At 43.6% G+C, this 12,624-nt stretch overlaps 1 protein-coding gene across 3 annotated transcripts in view; it reads right to left on the bottom strand.

Annotated features, from left to right (window-relative positions):
* Positions 1 to 12,624, bottom strand: part of FHL1 (four and a half LIM domains 1) — a 60,758-nt gene that overhangs the window by 29,046 nt on the left and 19,088 nt on the right. For all 3 annotated transcript variants that reach the window (XM_079911447.1, XM_079911449.1, XM_079911448.1), the window contains exon 2: positions 8,177 to 8,250. The gene's annotated coding sequence lies outside the window, so the exon portion shown is untranslated. The remainder of the gene's footprint in view (positions 1 to 8,176; positions 8,251 to 12,624) is intronic.

The following is a 12,624-nucleotide window of genomic DNA, read 5'->3' as shown; positions in this document are numbered from 1 at the left end:
AGTTCACAGTTATAAGGCACATGAGCAAGGTTTCAACCCCAGAATTTTATGAGTATCCAACATTCGTCTCGCAAGTATGGATCTCTTTCACAAGTGAGCATCTGTTGTTGGCTTCTCAAGTCTCTGTACTATTAATAGAAGAGTTGATGATGGAGAAAATCTTCAAACAACTTCCATATCCATTGAGTCTTATGATGTTACAAAATCTTAATAAAAACATTAAGTATTCACAAGTCCCTATTGGACTGGAACTGAACTTGATGACAGACCTGAACCCTAATATTTTATCGAGGAATAAGAATGTAAGGGCACTTAAGTTGCTTCTCTTGTCTCAGTCTTTGTACAATCCTTATTAATCATTTACTAACTCCTTTGTTTTGGTTTTAAAGAAAATTCACACATGTGAATTTGTTCCTAGAGAGGATGAAAGGACTTGCAGATAGATAAATTATCCATGAGTAAACTAACACAGTATACGCTAGCATTAAATAAAGCACTCTGACTCGATTTGGGGTACATTATTAAACTTCCTAAAACTGGAGTGTCCTTGTGAGTCTTAAAGCATCATATGGAAGAGGAGAAAAAGTTTTAAAGGATCATTTGAACCAACTCAAGTTCAAGATGGTTTGACTCCAGCTACCTTAGAGGTCAGAGATCCATGTCTTCATTTCACATCAATTAGGTATGGACAGAACACTAGATCTGAATTCCAATGTCCAAACCTGACTTCTTCCGTGTGAATCCTAGTCAAACCTAACCTTTACTGTGGACTTCCATGGGCACAGTTTAATACGCTTGAACTCTGATACATGGTTCGAACATTTCTACGCATGGAGACGTAGAATCCTGTAATGGATAAAGGAGATACTTTTTAAAAATAAAAACAAATGTAATATCCAATCAATGTTCCCATTGATTTAATATTCTTAGAAAAGATCCTCTTATAAAAAGTTCTCACTGAAAGTTCACCCACATTAACGAACAATAAAGACATGAGCCTGGGAAATATTATTGATACCTATATTTTCTTCAATGTGAGACCTGGGGAATCTCAATTTCCTTAACAGTAAAAAAAAAAAAAAAAAAGTCAAGTAACTTAAAAGACTGCTTATAGTAGGATTAACAAAACACCCAGAGATCACTTTAAAGGACTTGAAAGACTATTCATTCAGGTGGCTTGCTGACAGTAGCCAACTACGTGAATATTAAAACTCCAGGAACTGGGCTAGCACAGAACCAGGCAATGGCCTCACATAATTCAAGTGTACATATTTTATTTAAAGCAAGAAAGTTTCTGGCTCTACAGAAGGGGCATACCCATTCTGATGCTACTCTTATCCAAGGGGGCAGGTTGAGTTATGGTCCATCGACAGAGAGCACTTGGTGTTGAAAACACCGTTCACGAAGAGGACCAGGGTTGGCCAGGAAGGCTGACGGGTGGTGTGTCTGGAAGCAAGTGAGGGCCACTCAAAGAGTCCTCTGAAGGCTGTTGTCCATAACATATGCCACTAATCCTTTGGAACGGATGATCTGACACCATGTGAGTACAATTAGGAATGCATTTCTCCCTTTGTGGCAGAGCACGTGGTCATTTGGGAACCGTACTGGAGCTACCGGTAACGTGCGTGTGTGTGCGCGTGCGCGTATTTATCTAGAAGACTTCTCCACTTTCTCTACAAGTGCTACGTGAACTCGGATCAAAGACAGCAGAAGGATCGAAGACTCTGGAGATACCCCTTTTCCAGAGTCCAGTTAGGACCCTTTCTCTAAGTGACGCAATTTCTCTCCTATAGTGAAAGTGAATTCCTTCTATATCAGAGGCTGGGAAAGTCAGGAGACATACAAGAGGTCAAAATTAAGTCCATTAAATCCCAGCCCCGGATTTAGTCACCATAGAGACAGGGGAGATAAATAAACCAGCAACCTTAGCAAATGTGCCGCGCCTTTGCCAGACATCTCTCTGACTTACCGTTATTTTTACTTAAGTATCTTTCAGTCCAAACATAACTGACGATGAAGACTACAAAACCAAACAGAACTAGGCCCAAAAGAAACAGGAACACTCATGCAGGCAAAGGGCAGGCAAAGAGTCAAGAGCTGCCCCCCTCAGCAGTGTGCTCTCTGTTCCACTTGAAAAACGATTGCAACACGAAGCTGCAGAGGCAATGACAAATGGGGAAAATATGTGGCGCTACAGCCAGAGGAAACCATGTCAAAAAAGAAAAACAGACATGAAGTAACTGACCTAATTAAAGGAGAAAAGTATACTGAGAGCAGGGAGATGGGGAACACAACTGGAGGGGAGGGGGCGCTGGGAGAAGGCTCAGGACACTGAGGTGGAGGTTTGCTGCTTCGCTGAAGGAAACCAGAAGCTGAAACGGGTGTTGCCCTTCCTCGCGGCTCCACCGAGGCTCTACTGCAGCAAACGTGGAACCCGGGCACGCGAAGGTCCGGGCCCCAGCCCTGCTGCACGTCAATGAGAAGCTCCGAGACAGACATTTACACTTTGTCACGTGGGACGCCAAGATGCCTCTCCACCGACCGCAGGAGGCAAAAGGGGGGCTCGGGATGGTGGAACAAAGCAATCCAGAAGGAAGAATACCACTGGAACCCAGCGCTTAGGCCCTGAGCAGGAGTCCTCATCATGTTTCACAGCTATTTACCAAGCACCTCCTGCGTGATCAGTGGAAACATCACTGTTTGTGATGTGGCGTTGATGTAAGGAGGTCAAAGCTGAAGACTCTCAACCGCCAAAACGTACAAACAATAGGACAACAACGCGAACGAAAGCTCAGAGCGCTACTTACATTTGTCCAGGTGCCTTCTAGTTCTTGTCCGTTCGTACACATCCCTTCACAAGGTAATAATCAGAGCACATGTACCATTTCGCATCCTGCATTTTTTAGTAAGGCTGTATTATACGGATTCTTTCATACTGCTCTGCAGGCATCAGAATTTTAATTTTGAACAAATTCATGGAATTCTACTTCACAGAGATATCATAGTTACTTAACCAAAACTATCTGTTGAATAAATGAACCACTTCTCTAACGTTGGATGCTTAAATTCTCATTTTTTGTCCTTACAAATAACACTGTGAGGAATATCCATAACACACAGCTTTTTTCTTTTCTTAGAACAGCTTGTTTCTTCGAACACTTCCCCAGATAGGATTACTGGATCAAGGGGTACCAATCTTTGTGACTTTTGCCATATACTGCCAAATAATGTTTCAAAAAGCTTTTTACCAACTTACAATGTTACCAGCAATGAGTAAGTGTTTACTGGTTCCAAGGTAACCATATTAGCACTGGGCTTTCCTTTTGTGTTTGTTGACTTAACAGATGGAAAATGTACCTCACTGCTGTCTGAATAGGCTCATCTTTGCATACCAGTGAGGCTGAACATTTTTTCAGGCATTCATTTACTCTGTGATAGAACATGAATGTCTTTTACCCGTCTACCTACTGGAGAATTCACTCAGCCAACAGTTACGGAGCATCTCCTTTTGTTCTGTGTTTTCCTTTTCAGTACTTTTTCCCCAGCTCTACTGAAGTATAATTGCAACAATTGTACATATTTAAGGTATACAATGTGATAGCTTGACATATGCACACACTGTGAAATAATTACTGCAATCAAGTTAACACAGCCATTACCTCACAGTTACCATTTTGTGTATGTGTAGTGAGAATACTTAAGATCTACTCTCTCGGCACATTTTTATATATTTGATTCCATTGATCTTTTCCTTTCTGACCTCTTTCTTTTTTTTTTTTTGGCTGCACCGCGTGGCTTACGGGATCTTAGTTCCCCGACCAGGGATTGAACCTGGGGCCACAGCAGTGAGAGTGTGGAGTCCTAACCACTGGACCACCAGGGAATTCCCCTGACTTATATCATTTTATAGTTACAAGGTTATCATACTTCCAGGGATTTGATTATTATCCTACTTTCTGTGGTCTTATTTAAATAAGTTTCTAGGAGTCTCTCATAAATATATTCTCCTATAATTATACAATTTAAAGTTCTAATTCCTACTTCATGATTCTTGACCTTTAACATATCTAGCTTTTTTATCAGAAGCACTTAATTTAAAACAAGATTTAAAGTAAAAGTTGGACTTCTTCTCTTTTACACAGGCTATGTTGTATTAAAAATAATTAACTAAAAAAAATTATCCTGCTGCAACCAGAAGTGAATCCAGGTTTGTTAATGAAGATTCAACCCCAAAGAGCCTGGTTAAGATCTCCTTCTCTTTCTCGGGTCCAAGGAAGAGCTATTTAGAACCACCACTGCATGACTGCTCTTTCTTAGGACTGCTTTAGGGTAGAGTCCCCTTCGCCACTCAAAGAGGCGAGTCCTCAGAGTAGCCACGGTATGAGCAGCTGCTTGTTGGAACTGCAGAACCTCAGGCCTGCCCCAGACCTGCTGCACCGGAATCTACACGTTGAAGGCTGAAAAGCACTGACGTAGACCACGGGATTCCCCCCAGCTCTGCTGACGCCCCTGCTCCGAATCAGGCACCATCAGAAGGTATCCCTCCCCTCAGATGTCTACCCTCAACCCTTTGAAGGTACCCCCTTCAAATGAACATCACCCAGCATATCGTGCACCTGAAAATTCACATGCTGAGGTTCTGAAAGGAAGGATGGCTCTAACTTTGCAGTCGCAATTTCACCCAGCCCTGGGATTGAAAAGTCACATGCACGTAAGAGCCAAGCAGGTCTTACAAATGAGTAAGACATTCAGATAATGGCACCCGACCCTTGTCCTTAGTGTCAAGGAGATAACACAGCGCTGGCGGCCGTGGCAAGTTTCAGAGTTCATGCTCTATCTAAAGATCCAGCGGCTATTGGCCCCAGCCCAGCGTTGCCCAACAGGAATGCAGGCTCCATGCTGTCAGATCTTCCGATATCTCAAGAGAAGATGAAAATCTGCATTTTTAAAAAAATGTGAAATCTCTCAATTTCTAAATGCTTGGCAATTCACTGAAAATCTTAAAGGAACCCCCTCTGCGTGCCAGATCCAGCCCAGCAGTTTCAGACCTTGGCTCCAGATGGACGGTTTCCAAACTCTTTAAGCCTGTGTGACCCGTCTGTGCACCAAGAAGAGAGGTCACATCAAGATCGATGGTACATGGCACTGACATACATGCGCTATCAAATGTCAAATAGACAGCTAGTGGGAAGCAGCCCCACAGCACAGGGAGATCAGCTCGTGCTTTGTGACCACCTAGAGGGGTGGGATAGGGAGGGTGGGAGGGAGACGCAAGAGGGAGGGGATATGGGGATGATTCACTTTGTTATACAGCAGCAACTCACACAACATTGTAAAGAAATTATACTCCAATAAAGATGTTAGGGGAAAAAAAAGTCAACCAAGTTAAAAAAAAAAAAAGATCAATGGTACAAATCAAATAACTACGACTACTGCTTTTAAAAATTTTGTTTTGTGAATATTAAAAACTGCCAAATCAATCATGAAAGTGACCTTATGTCAATGATACAAATATTTCCTAGATGTGAAATAAATGCTCATTAACAATATCGTCTCTACTACAAAAACAAACACGTAGAGTACCCAGCTCAAGTATGCATTAAGAATTATGTTGTGTTCAAGTTTTTGTTCCAAGTAATTCCATACCTAAAGGGCAGCCAAATGGGACAATTTCAAGTCCCTGAATTATCAAGTTTACCTGTGATAAATGCTGTACTGAACATAAAACGGGACACATTACCATTAAAAAATATATATCCTCATGTGGAAACTGCAGAGTCCATTCTCCTAAACTGTCCAATTTTTCCAAATAAACTTTAAAAATCTAGAGTGTGAAACATACAGTTTACATCTGTTTTCATTTGGGGGGCATTTGGGTCCCAGGCACAGCTGCATCTCCAGGAATTAAGGCATCCTTTATTATTTGCACATGCTTACACGGAGGTGGCTCAAGGGGCAGACTGGAGACAGGGACTTTGCTTTGTACGCCTGAACCCATACTGGTCTACTCAATACCGGGCAATTTAATTTAAATAGGAAAATCAATTTTCAGTTTCCTCTTCTGCAAAAGGAAAGTAATCCAGGGATGTCCTATACTTGAAGAATATCAGACGAAAATGTATCACATTCTTCTTGTTTTGCTCACTCCTACGTTCCTGGCCTAGTCCACAGTAGGGCTGAACGAATGAATGAATAAAAGAAATGAAGAAAGATCATAAGATACCACTGCATCGTGACTGTTGAACTGTGTTACATCAATCCCATAGATTTCTGTCACGGTGAAACAGAATTTAATGGATTCTATTTCATTAACTCACTTGAGAAACTCACGGCTCTAAAAGAAAACCCAAAGATGCTAAGTTTTGGTCAAATTAAAGATGTCACTGAGGTATTCTTAATGTCACAAAACCACTTCAAATATGTGTTCAAAGGACTTCAAATTAAAATGTTCCATTTTAGGAATACAGTCTTGTACACATAGTTTCTATTAAAGTTTTTTTTACTGACAAGAGTTTGTCAAGGCTGCAGACTGCTGTGGAATTACTAAGGGCATACAATGCACGCGAACGGCCAAGGTTCACCTGGCCAGCATTTCCCACTCAGTTGACGGGAGGATGTTTTTAACTCATCTGTGTATGGCCTTCAACAATCTAGTCTCTCTTGCTGTGGAAAAATAAAAGTAAGAGCTATGAAAGGGCACAGAGTGAAAACCTCTGCTCCTTAAACAGGGTACTGCTTTTCAACTGCCCTAGGGCTCCTTGGAGGAGAAGGGTCGCAGCCTCCTACTTGAGCCCAGGCAGTTCTGGTTGGGTATTCTCGGCTGGGGTTTTAGACCTCATGTTTTTATTTGAAGACAGGCTTTTATCATTTAAAAAAAAGTTTGAAAACAACCCTTTTAGGTGAAGGCTGTGGATGATAGTAATGCCAGGGCTTAAATCTGAAGATGGAAGAGCCGACTGAGGCTGACAGCTGAGAGAAACTGCCGCAGCTTTTGTCACAGGGCCAGTTTAAAGCCCCAGGCCCTGGGAACGACTGCCAGCGACCATCGTAATGGATGAAATTGATCAAATTCAGATTAAACACTTCTAAAAAGCTGTCCTACTTTTTCACTCTTTAGGGTTTATATTTTATAGTCGTATTTAGGGTTTAATATAATATACTTGCATATATATTTTAAAATCTCTGGAGAATCCTGCATCAAGTAGATGTAAGAAAGGCAACTCTCACCACCTAGGAAGCAACAACCCTAACTGAAATAAAAGGCCCTACATTGAATGTGGGACTGAGCATGGAATGGGGCAGGGTGGAGGGGAAGGCAAAAACGCAGCAACCTTTCGATGGATGCAAGTGGAAATCCTGAGTGGTCCGGTGCAGCGAATGTCACCACCTCTCTTATAAACACAAGGAGACTGGGGCCCAGGAAAGCAGAAAGACCGTGGCCCCTTACACTGTGCCTGGAGGAACCGTCTTGCAGACTCCCTTCCTTTCCACATCCAAAGGTGAACGTCCCCCATCTCTCAAGAGAGAGAAATGAGTAAGCCGGCACCGTCACAGAGTGTCCAGAAGCCGCCGAGGCGAAAGGAAGAGGACGGAGGATGCCTATCCAGGGCATGTTAAATGGAAGGCCTGGCGCACCCCACTGCTCACACCCACGCGGCTGCACTTAGAACTTCAGTCCTAGCAAGAGAAAGATCTGGCGGCCCACGGTAATGTGGTTCCATGGAAACACTCCAAATCACCAGGTTCTGCAGTGGCAGCTCCACAGGTCGGCTCGGCTCACCCCAGGCGGAAGAGTCCTGACAGCTGGCCGGGCGGCCCAGCCTTGCGGGGCTCCAGCCCAGGGTCTGCTCCATGCGGCTTTCCTGCTCCCTACTGTTCACGCGGCAGCACGAGCAGAGCTACACCCTCAAGCAGGCCTCTGACCATCCTGCTGTGCTTGCCACACTCACGTTCCATGCCCCCAAATGAAAAGCAAATGAGATGTGTCTGCCCTTGAAAAGGCATTCCCCAGAGACCCAGTATCTAGGGTAAGCGGTGATGTCGCTCAGCTCAATTAAAACAAACCCCCTTCGAGGCTACGGTACAGACAGAGATCTTTGTACAACGTTGAGCCTAACACCACACACCAGGAGGTGGAGATCAGTGTTAAGAATGTGTGGCGACTCGGAAAACTTACCTCACACTGGATGTGTGCAGAACGGGATGTATTCGGTGAGGGCGGGACGCAGCTGACAACAACCTCCGACGTACCTAAGTTAGGAAACAATGAGAACCAAGAGGTCAAGTTACCTTTTCAGAAGAAAAGTTAGAAATTCCTAAAAAACAAAACCAAAAATCAACTTCCTTTGACATGGCTCACGGTAACACGTTCTGCTTTGTATTTACAACCCTTGGAGCTAAAGGAAAACTGCCAAGATGCTCTGCATATTTCCCCAAATGTCTGTTTATCATATAACATTCGCACCGGCAGTGGATCTGGCCCCCTCATTATCAAGCTGTATTAGCTCAAACACTCAGCATTGTTAGCGGAGTGAGCTCATGGCCTATTTCAGTTTTAAATTAACATTTGGCAATCACCCGGGTAATCAAAACAAATGACTCAGTCGTTTAGAATAGATTTATTAGTTGAGCCTTTTTTCCCCCCTCTTTTAACAGCTCTAGAATATTTTGCCACAGGAGGGCTCAGATCCAGACAGAATGTAGAGCACAAGTCACCAGAGGAATATTTAGAGGTGTTGCCATGGAGATGAGGTGCCTTGCGACCACTGAAGTTATCTCCAATCAACAACAGGATTAGGACGCAGGCTGGTAGGCATGCCTAGGAAACAGGTGTGCCCTGTGCTTTTCCCATCACGACACAAAGACGGTATACCCTGACACGCTGCCCTCTCCGCACCCGCGAGGCCTCCCCGCGGGCACGCTGGCATCACCACCTTAGCCACCCCCCATCATTCAGAAAGGACTGGCTGGGGCTAAGGAGAAAGGCAGTGTGATCACTGTATCATCCCCAACGTGTGAAATCCTGAAACTCACACCAAAGGCACTTTTATATGAACTGTAAAATGTACACGAGCAAATGAAATCTGAGGAAAAGACAGCTCCCAGAGAGGAGGCCCCCCCCAGCCCCGTCTCCTCTGTTCACTGCTCTATTCCCACACCCAGAACAGTGCCTGGAACACAGGAGGCGCTCAAGAAGCATCCACCCAATGAAATAAGGCAAACATAAACCAAGGATTATAACCAGGCTCATGACTGCCCCCCGCGCCCCAACCAACCGGTTCCAGGCCAATCATCGAACAAGCAACGGTGAGAGATTTTTTCTTTTTTTTACTGTTAATGGGAAAATAAGTACCTGGTCCAGTTAGTTCAATAGGCTAACGGGTTCATCTGTTTAGAGACCTTAATGACAACTGTCACAGTTGAAGACAACTCTTCCAAACTTGAAATGGACAAGTCCGCTGACTATAGGGACAGGGGTCTTGTCCGCCAGATCAAAAGCCCAGAAGGGGCTTCCCTGGTGGCGCAGTGGTTGAGAGTCCGCCTGTCGATGCAGGGGACGCGGGTTCGTGCCCCGGTCTGGGAAGATCCCACATGCCGCGGAGCGGCTGTGCCCGTGAGCCATGGCCGCTGAGCCTGCGCGTCCGGAGCCTGTGCTCCGCAACGGGAGAGGCCACGACAGTGAGAGGCCCGCGTACAGCAAAAAAAAAAGCCCAGAGGAAGGCAAATTTGTGCCAGCGACAAAGAGCTAACTTTCAAAAGCAAATGCTTGAAAGTGACTGACTCCAATAGAATACCTTCTAGTCCCCTTCCCACCTATACTTAAGTAGAGATAATATTTTCTTATTCTATCGTATGAATAATGCAGCATTGGTTTTATATTATACCTCATTTGTCTTACAGGACTTTAAGTTTCTTGGTGACAGGGACAGAAATCCCTGCTTTCTCTTCTATCTCCCGGGACTCAGCACGGTATGTACACACAAAAGCCTTGGCTAAGTCTCTTCTCCCACCACCCACACCCCACTCACACAGAACTCAGTTTCTAGAAGGTGCCACACCCTTTCATGCAGCTGCGGGGAGAATGCAGCATGGCGCAGCTGTTCATAGCAAGGGCGCCAGAGTCAGGCTGCCTGGGTTCACATACCGGCCCCGCCTCATATTAACTGTACAACCTCTGCGAACCTCATGTTAGCTGACCTCACAGAGAGGTTGTAAGGTGGCAACAGGGCAGTGCATATAAAGCACTTAACAAGGCCTCACGCATACAAGGTACTCACCGAATATCAGATATATAATTAACACGACTATTCCAGCAGGCGCAGAGTGAAAAGGTTATCAAAATTGGATAACCATTTCATATGCTGCCTCAGATACCTGGCCCCAAATATACCCCTACTTAGATCGAACCCGACTTAAACTTTGAACCTGAATCCATCACACTCCAGCCTTATTATACTAGTCCATTTTACTCACCCTTCCAGAACCAATTTTTCCTAGAGATGGATTTGATACATGCTGGGCTCTACTTGAAGGAATCCCGTTCTCTAAAGAACCAGAAGAGCTTCCTCCCTGAGACCCCAACCCGGCCAGTACCTTCCCTTCCTTCTCTCTGTCTGCTCCCTACCTCTGCAAATTCAGGCTTTGATGGGGCCGGGGGAGGCCAGAGAACTTGGCATCTAGTAACCGCACCAAGATGCCGGCTCTCCCTCGCGGAGGAAGTCCTTGAATGTCATATTCCCTGATGGCCTCTAGAGGGCAGAAGAGAGAAAGGCCCAAAGGCTGAGCAGGCAGAGCTCTCGCATGGGGGTCCAACTTGGGCCCCTGCCAGAGCAGTCTTGAGTTGCACAGTTCAGAGTTTGACCATCAAGAACTAGCCCACAAAGAGAGATGAAAACGTACAGCAAGATTTTAACAGCATTTCTACGTCCAGTTCACGTTACTGTGTCCCGCTTAACACTGAGCTGGGGATAAAGGCACTCAGAGCCGTAGAGTCGTGTACACTTTTCAATCTGCAGTGTGTAACTGTGGCTCCGACCAGACATAACACAAATTGTGTTGATGATATTGCGCAAGTCAAAGAGTAAAAACAGAACAGCAGCCAAACACACTGGGTAAAATGTGATGACAGCAAAGTAATCCAAAATAAAACCCAAACACTTTGGGGTCAGTCATGCTTTAAAATAAATCACGTTAATCTTATCCCACCCTGACAGAATTAATAAGTGAAATTAGACAAACCATTTATGTTATTCCAGAAGCCAGAAGCTGTGTTCTAGTGACATTTAACACACACAATCATTCTCCTTCAGGTTTAACAACGGTATTTTGGTCACAGACACTGTCAGTCCTATCACTATGGACAGCCAAGCTTAAATGATCCCCAAATCACCAATCAATTGGGTGAATTACGTGGAAAATAAAATCCAGAGACAACAGCTGTTTGAATGAATCTAAAAGACCAGTTGAATCAATCAAAATGGATGAGCCCCACAGATTCACTGTCTCCTCTAACTCTTTGAATGCGATTGTCATGGTAACCATTCCTTAATCATGTCCTTCAGAATAGTCTCTCCTACCTAAGAAACCAAAGAGCAGTGAACCCCAAATATCTTCTTAATTAGGTACAGTTGTGATGGTACTGAGCAGCCGCTTAGACTTCTCATTTATCCTGCTTCGATTCAAATGCTTACGCTGCTATGGTCGTTAGAGACATCGGCATTTGCACCATCCAGAAACACACTTGAAATGTTGCCATCACATGCAACAGGAAATACAAACGAGATGGCCACCGACTTCTTTCCTTTAGCAGAAGAACTGATAAAGTGGCTCTTATCCGGCAAAATAATTAATTGGTATAAATAAATGGTTCAGATAAAAGATGCCTCATTTTAATAATTTCAACATAATCAGGATCTGCAATATCATCGAGTCTTTACCAGCACATTAACTTAATAAACAAAATCCAAGAGGATATTATGTTATAGAGATATAATAAAGTCTAATTTTGTGTCCTTAGACTGAGTATAATATACTCTATACTATGCCTGGAAGACCATTTATTCCACACAAGTTTCTACATCTATTATTTTATATGATATAATATTCTTCAAAATTTGCAAAGAGAAAGGTTTTATCTTTACTCAGTCTGGGAAAAGAGAGGTTATACTTTTTAAAAGGTATCTCCTAGATATACTACACATTTCAAGTTGTGATCCTTCTAGATTCATCCTTAGATTTTTATAGTTCCTTCAGAAAACTAAAAAGTGCACAACTTTTCCAAAGTTAGAGTGGTGACCATTTTAAAATATTGCATTGGAATATATGGAACGCTTTAAAATATCAAATGTGCTGTTACAGGTTTGCAACTAGTAATAAAAGGTCTCTCCTTCCAGATACGGCACAACCTGTAAACTAACAAAAGGATGAAAGGTAAGCAGTGTGCCCACCAGGCCCCCAATAAGCTCTAAGGAGAAATTTCAATGGGCCATTTCTGGATGCAAATTTAAAGAATTTGTGGTCACAAAGGGGGGATAAGAAATAAAAATACACGCGTTCCTTTTTAACTGGCACACTAAAACATGAAGAATACTTTTGCTACAAACACAAAAATAATCAAGTGGGACC

Source organism: Stenella coeruleoalba (assembly GCF_951394435.1).
Source record: "Stenella coeruleoalba genome assembly, chromosome: X".
NCBI classification, from domain to species: Eukaryota; Metazoa; Chordata; class Mammalia; order Artiodactyla; family Delphinidae; genus Stenella; species Stenella coeruleoalba.
This window is presented reverse-complemented; position numbering and strand designations above follow the sequence as displayed.